Source organism: Suricata suricatta, chromosome 4, assembly GCF_006229205.1.
Source record: "Suricata suricatta isolate VVHF042 chromosome 4, meerkat_22Aug2017_6uvM2_HiC, whole genome shotgun sequence".
In the NCBI taxonomy this organism is placed as follows: domain Eukaryota; kingdom Metazoa; phylum Chordata; class Mammalia; order Carnivora; family Herpestidae; genus Suricata; species Suricata suricatta.
Window position 1 is genome coordinate 130,702,399 of NC_043703.1, and position 8,130 is coordinate 130,710,528.

Here is an 8,130-nt window from a genome sequence, read left to right on the forward strand (position 1 = left end):
AGACCATTCAATGGGGAAGGGACAGTCCTTCCAACAAACAGTGCTTGGGAAACTGGATACCCATGTGCAAAAGAATGAAAGTGGACCCTTACCTAACACCATATACAAAATTAACTCACAATGATCAAGGATCTAAATGTAAGACATAAAACTCTTGGAAGAAAATGTAGGACAAAGCTTCACAACCTTGGGGTCATCTGGATGGCTCAGTTGGTTGAGCATCTGACTCTTAATTTTGACTCAGGTCATGATCTCATAGTTGTAGGATGGAGCCCTGAGTCAGAGTCTGTGCTGAGCGTGGAGCCTACTTAAGATACTCTCTCTTTCCCTCTGCCCCTCTCTTTGACACACTCTCTCTCTCTCAAAATAATTTAAATTTTTTAAATGTTTATTTATTTCTGAGAGAGAGTGTGTGAGTAGGGGAAGGGCAGAGAGAGAGGGAGACACGGAATCTGAAGCAGGCTCCAGGCCCTGTCATCACAGAGCCCGATGTGGGGCTCAAACTCACAAGCTGTGAGATCATAACCTGGGTGAAAGTTGGACACTTAACCAAATGAGCCACCCAGGTGCCACATAAATTTCTTTAAAAGAGCTCAAAGTTAGGCAGCAGTGATACACATTGTCATCCTTTGGTCTCATTTGTCACCTGCTGACCATGGGATTGGCTCTCATGGACTTTCCATTTTCTGAGTTAGAGGAATTCATGGTTGGTGGCTCTGCAGAGACTAGAACAGAAGTTTCTACTTGCCGAAAGAACAAGGAACAGAAATTGCCTCAGGCCTGGGAGGTGACTGCCAGGAAATGAGGCGGTGAGGCAGGTGTATGAGGAGAGCCAGAATGTTCTCTAATGGCATCTGCACTTAAGCAGGGGAGAAAACATCTAAGAGGGAAGGTGTGTGAAAGACACACACAGGTCGGTGATGAATCCGGGAAGACATTGTGAGCACAGATTCATACTAGCTTTCCTGTCTTGAGGTTTATCTCATGGGAGACCCTGAGGGGACCTGACACACGTTATCTCACTTAATCCACACATAACCCTGTGAGAGAGGGATCACTCTTGCCTTTTTAGAGTCAAGGAAACCAAGGCACAGAAATCAAGTAATTTGTCTGAAGTTGTACACTGAGGAAATAGCAGAAGGGAAATTTTTAACCCAAGTCTCAAGTTCACTATCTAGAATCGGAGGGCTCTCCAAGGTCTCTCATTAAATGTACATCCAACATAGGACCAGAGGGAGGATGACATTTGTGATAAAATTAGGGGCACAGTCCTGACCCCAAATGTGGCCACCTTTGTGGGAGGCAAAATGCAGAAGACAAAGCCAAAGACCAAAGTTCAGAAGGTCAGATGCTGGAATGTTCAGTTCCTTCTTGTGGGAAGGAAACCCCAAGGCAAGAGGGCTGTAATGACCAGATGACCTGAGGCAGCCTAAGCAAGCTGAGAGCATGGGTTACTCATCAGCCAGGGGCCTCCAGGGCATGCCTCCTGGTCCCTGGCCTCAGGTGTGGGTCCAACCACGCCTCTAGCCTGTCTGAGGGAGAAAAGCAATGACGTTTCTAGAACTGGGGAGCTTTGAGATCCTGCCCCGAGCTAGCTGGCTTTGCACCATGCAGGAGTTCACAACTTGGCAGAGACCTCCACACAGAGACCTCCACAGGTCAGCAGGCTGGAACCAAGACGTGCTTCCTTTAAAGGGGTTTCCAAATACAAGTTGATTTGCTATGTCTACTACGTAAGAAAAAAGGGACATCTCTCTCCTCCCTCAGCCCCATCTCTCCCTTCCCCACCAATTCTGCCCCCAGAGGGAACCACTGTGAAAAGTGCAGCTTCTGTCCATCCAGGTGCTTATTTATCTCTGCATTTACAAATTATATGTTCTTAAAGAAACAACATGAATTATGCTTTATGCATCGTCTGCAATTTCCTCTTTTCATCTCCAAAAGAGACTCTCTTGGCCATCTTCCTATGTCAGCAGGTGGATGTCTACCGTCTCTTTTCCAGCACTGGCATGGCATCCTACATTGGGAACACAGACCTTGTGTGGCTGGGTGACTTGTCCTACGCTGAGTGGACATCTTGAGAATAGGTCATCCTTTCCAGTAGAGTTGCCCGCTCTGAGCAACTGAGGAGAGGTGAGGGGAGGTGCGGAGAGGATGTTATGTCTCAGACAAACTAGTAATGCTGGTCTGTCTGACATTTATGGGGGTTAGGAGAGAGAACGATTTGAGAGATGATGGGGGTCTGGGGAAATGGTGAAGTCTAGAGGTGATGGGTTTGTGAGGAGCTGAGTCAGGGAGGTGATGCAGGGATGATGGGGTCTGAACCAGCTCTCAGGATGAAATGCCAAGCACTGCACGGTCAAGATTGCTCCCCAAGCCAGCTGGGCTGGTCAGACAAGGGCCCAGCCCTCCTCCCCATGAGCTGTGGTTGCTGCCCACTGTTTCAGCCAGGCTGCTTCCTGCACACCCCTGGCATTCACCTTTCTGGAGCCTCCTCATCTGTCATCCAGGTGAAGAAGGAGCACATCCCCTCTCTGCCTTCCAAGGTCTTGGCTGCTCTGAGTCATAGATAAAGACCCAAGGCAGTCAAGAACTCGAAAAACAGGTCTGTTTGTCATGATAGAGATCAATTTACCCAAAGGACACACTTTGTGTCAAGGTTGGCAAGCCGAGGAAACCAATGGCACAACAATGGAACCTGGAAGAAGTTGGGAACAAGCAAAAGAGCTCAGTGGAGGCTGAGGACTTCCCTGCTTTCCAGAAGGCTGCCCGAATGCCAAATTTTCCGCCTCCCTTTCCCTCTCTCCCCTTTCTCCACCCTGTCTCCCTGGCCACCAAACACTCATTGCCCCTCCCGTGCACCAGGCACTGTGTAAGCACTGGGCACCCAGAGATGAATTCGCAAGTTCCTATTATTCTCCATAAGAATATTCATTCTTCTTTTGCACCAAGGTTCATACTCTGCTTTGTTGAGGTTTTATGATTTTATTTTCTGATCTCATGCTAGTCCAGATCTCCAGGATCCTGAGGCCAATTCTGATATCTCTGGGCTGGTCCCGAGACCCTTGTTTCTTCTGGCTCTGTCCTGAGGCGTGGGTACTGACCAAGCATTCCCAAGACTGAAGGAACAAGGGCACCTGTTGGACTCCCCTTTCTTTGTCCAGAAGAAAACTCACACTGGCCTTGGCTAAGGCCTTGATGGCTTGCAGGTACATCAGCTTCACCCCCACCCCTGGGGCTCCCACACCTACCTCCCTCTCCAGGCTGGTTACCTGTGCCCAGGCGCTTGAGCCTTTCACTGGGAAGGTACGTTTGAAGCTGGATAGACAAGTCGCTACATGGAAATGGGAGCTCCAAGGGGTGAAAGTCCTCTTCTTTATGAATTCTAAGAGATAATATGCAGAGATAAAAACAGTTCCCTTGATTTAGAAGAATCAAGGGGCCCTACTACAATGCTCTTCTCTGTGTTTTCTATCTGTAAGTGTATTTTTTCCCAACGGAAAACAGAAATGCTAAGGAGAGATGGCAAGTCAGGGCCCGCCGACACAGCCAGTGGGAGCTTAAAGGTTTCTTTCACGGTCTCAAAGGCTGGAGGGCAAGTGGCTTCTCTAGAAGGTGGGGTCCTGGTCGTCCAGGAGGGGACCCGTTCCCATGGGGAGGACTTTGGAGAAAGGCCAGGGTCGAAGTGAGTTTGAGAGTAAAAAGCCTGGGGAACAAGGCTGTTTGGGATGCATCTGCCCAATTCCGATATTTACTCAACAACTGCTTCCCCCTCTAAGAAACACATTGTGTGGCAAAGGCCATCTGAGGGGTATTGCAAACAGAACCTCGAAGGAAAGTGCTAACCTGGGAGCAGGCCAGCCCCAAACCTGCTGAGACTACATTCCGAGGAGCCACTGGCCCAGCCCAGCTCGGTGCAGGTGCATCTGACGTTTACTGATATTTCAGGCAACTTGGGCCAAATTCTGGGAGCAAGTCCCCAGGCAGGTTGTGAGCTCTCATAGAAAGGTGCAGAGTCCAGCTCCACTAAGGGGCAGAGACAATGAGCCTGGTCCTTGTCCAGGCTGAACGGGGGAAATGACGAAGCTTGATGTATGCTTTCTACGCTTTCTTTGACTGTTGCCTCTTTTCTCCTATACCTAGCCCACCATTGGCCTTACCAGCTCTGCCCCCAAGAGTCCATCTGCTCCCCACAGAGATCAAAGGACTTACTGGCCTCAGGACTCATCCTTGGTGCTCCCTCAGCCTGCCCGCTTCTCCCTCTTCTCCGCATGGGCTCTCTCTTCACTCCCTTGTTGGCTTCAGTCCCGCCTTCTTCTTCCAGAACTTGCTGCCTGTGCCGATTTCCCTATGTCTTGAACTCCTGTGGCGGTTCACATTCCACCTCCTCCTGAGTCCAGTACCTTGGGCTTGTATAATGGATTTCCGTCTTTCTACCTATGGCCCTCTCAGTGTGCAGGGTAGTGCCTGCCGCTCCTCCAGGAGACAGCCAGGGGCCTGGCGCGTGCTATTCCTCTGCAGAGAAGCTCACTTCCCCTCTGCCTGGGCAACCACTGCTCACTCACTCCTTCATAAGCTCCCCTGACCCCCAGGCTGAGCCAGGCTGCACTGGTATGTGCTCTTGGGGCTCCCCGCACTCTCCTTCCAGCCCCAAACTTCCTTATGCATTTTTTATGCAGTGTTTGATTGATCTGTTCTCTGTGCCACAGAAGTTTCTAAAAGGTAGGGATCGTGGCTGTCCTGCTCCCATGCTCTCCCTGATGCCCAGCGCTTACTGAACTGGTATTAATGGGACGACTAAGGGTAGGGGCCTTTATTCACTTTACTGTTACATCTTCAGTGCACTTGAAAGGTGCTCAGAATGGGGAGCCTGTGCCCACCCCACCCTGGCTGTAGAACAACCAGCCAGCGTGCCACCTCTCAGCGTTGAGCCTGCAGAGACAGGGAAGGAGCCCAGTGCAGATCCAGTCTAGGTGTCTGTTGACTTTGAATGGAATGAGGTCCCTTTTGGGTGGAAGTCACCTAGCAAGCAGAGTCTCTATCTTCTCTCTTTTTTATAGAGATATATTTTTTAATGTTTGTTTATTTTAGAGAGAGAGAGAGAGGGAGAGAGAGAGCATGAGCTGAGAAGGGGCAGAGAGAGAGGGAGACACAGAATCCAAAGCAAGCTCCAGGCTCCAAGCTGTCATCACAGAGCCAAATGTGGGGCTCAGACTCACAAATCGTGGGGCGCCTGGGTGGCTCAGTTGGCTAAGCGTCCAGCTTCCAGCTTCGGCTGAGGTCATGATCTCACAGTTCGTGGGTTTGAGCCCCACGTCCGGCTCTATGCTGACAGCTAGCTCAGAGCCTGGAGCCTGCTTCGGATTCTGTGTCTCCCTCTCTCTCTGACCCTCCCCTGTTTGTGCTATCTCTCTCTGTCTCTCAAAAATAAATAATAAAAAACATTAAAAAGAATTTTTTTTAAGTCACAAATCGTGAGATCATGACCCGAGCCAAAGTCGGACACTCAGCCAACTGAGCCACCGACGCACCCCTCTATCTTCCCTCTTTAAAGACATTCCACCCTCCATCTCTGTGCCCTTGACACCTGGAAAATGCCAGCCCTTGCTTTGAGCTCAGAATCTCAGAGCTTGGCGATGCCTCTCTCAGGTGATGGGACCCTGCCACGTCTCCCAGGCACTAGGAAACCCAGACCTAGAAGAAGTTGGGAACAAACGAAAAAAGATCACAGGCAGTGGTTTGTTGGCACTGGAGGCAACAGGGCACAGGTGAACATCTGCTCATCAAAGGACAGGTCTCTGATGGGCGACCACCATCTCTAGTTTCTAAATGTGTGGATTTTATTTAGTAGGCATGGAGGCAGTGGGGACTGTCTGCCTTCTAGAGTCAGGAGGTCCAGCTGCCTTCCATGTGGTCTGGGCACATCTCCTCTCCATTCTGAACCTTTATAGTGGGATAACACCTCCTGGAAGGGCTCAGTGGGGTTAACTGAGGTCAAGTGGGCAAAGTGCTCATGGCGGTGCTGGGAGCTTAATAGGCCATCAGCAATGATGGCTCCACTCTGCTCTCCTGGGGCCAAGGCAGCTGTGACCGCCATTAATTCATCTGCCCAGGAACCGCCCTCATTGCTTCATGCCATGGGTGGAAATGTGGGGCGGTGGGGTGACTATGAAAATAAAATCCCTTGAGATAATTGTTGGCCCAGGGTAGCTCTCTGAATTCCAACTTTCACCCAGCTTACTCATCTATAAACCAGGGTGATGACTTCTGTTCTTGTGTACCCAGTCAGGGGAGGAAAAGTCCAGAGTCTTGTGAGACAGGCAGAGACCCCTCAGGGAATAGGTGCCCATGCCGCGCTCCAGATGACCTCTAAGACTGGATTTGGGTGGCTGCATGGAGTTGGCAATTGCCCATCTTAACTATTGTCTTAATCAAGTGCTTGCAGCGTTGGAGACACAGCATCATTCAGGTTCAAGGCTGAATTCCACCACTCACTAGCTGTGTTGACCTGGGCAGCTATTAACCTCTCTGAGCCTCCATATTTCATCAGTAACAGAAGCCATTCTAAGTCCTCAATAGCAAATCACACTGTTTATTGGCAAATCTTGTCCCATGAATCTTTCCCGAAAAATGTCCCTCACCTCCCTCCTGATTCCTTCCCCTGGCACATAAGCCGGAAGTAACCTCCTATGCCCCAGGCTGGCATAGCGATTGTCATTTTCTACTTTGCCAAAACCCACTCTAGGCCACTACTATTTTGAAAGAAGCCCCAGATCTACCCGTACTGACCCCCACATTCACACCCACTATGGTGCTAAGAAGACCACAGACATTGCAATAAGTTATTAGTGGCTGAGGTTGTGTTTTCACATCCTGCTGGGAATCAAAGTATGTCCTGGGCTTCTTATAAATAGGAACCACCTAAATCATCAACAAGTGGCTCAGAGCACCCTCCTAAAGCTCTGCTGCAAAATGAAGACAGACCCATCTCTACTTACCGATACTCTTTATGCTCAGAGTCATTTAATTTCCTCCTTGTGAGGTCAGCACAGACAAGGCTGGGCCCATCCTGGCATGGGACAAACATTGTTGGGGCGCTTACCATGGGCTGGGTTCTTGGCTAGGCACCAAAGATATGATACAACAGGGAAGGAGGCAGGCACATGGGGGGTGGGGGTGATGGACATTCTGCAGAAGGTAGAGTGTGGTCAGGAAGATGAACATCAAGCAAAGGACTATGGGTAAGATGAGGTGTCAGGAAGCAAGGGACAAGCCTCCCCTTGACCCTGGCCAGGAGAGGCCTTGGCCCTGGGGACCTGGGAGAGCCCAGCAGGCCCTGACTCAGTGGCACCCTAAGACTCAAGCCACCAAAGCCAGCAGTCCCGAGGCTCAGAGAGGCACAGTGGGATTGTCTCATTTCAATTGTATGGTCTCTCTCCATAAGTAGTCAGAATGCGGCTCATGGGCATGGACTTTTGCTTTGGAAAATGTGTCCAAGAATTTACTTCTCTCCAGAGGGACTGGGAGAAAAAGAGCTGTGTAGAGGGGAAAGTGAAGGTCCCACTGGAGAGAGGGAGCCCTGTCTCCTGCTACCTGCTGAGGGTGAGGCACTGGGAAGTCTGAGCCGGGGCATGTCCTGAACTGGTGGTGCATTTGGGGCCTTAGGATTTGTAGAAGAAAACTCAGTATCCAAATTACAATAAATGAGTAACCACTGGAGTCTGATACCTGTTTTAAAATAAAGGCAAAAAAAAAAAAAAGAATAAATAAAATCATAGTCCAGAAACACACACACGCACATGCACACAATCCAGGCAGTCCGAGGACATGGTGAGGAGGGGCCCCGGATACCCACTCTGAGAGAAGGGGATAAATCTGCTCTAACAATGCCCCTTCCCTTGTCCCTTGATTTCAATGCAGACCTGCCCCCGCACCACCACCACCAGCCTTTCCCCGGGGGTCACATGGCTGAGAGCAGCCTCCTACCCTCAGTCGAGAGAAGGGATGGGCGGCCGAGATGGGCGGCCAGGGCTGGTCTCACCAGCCTGCAGCCGAGGTTAACTTTTCCCAACTTGAGCGGGAACGCGAAGGTCGCGCGTATCAACGAGCCCAACGGAAAGATGAAGGACA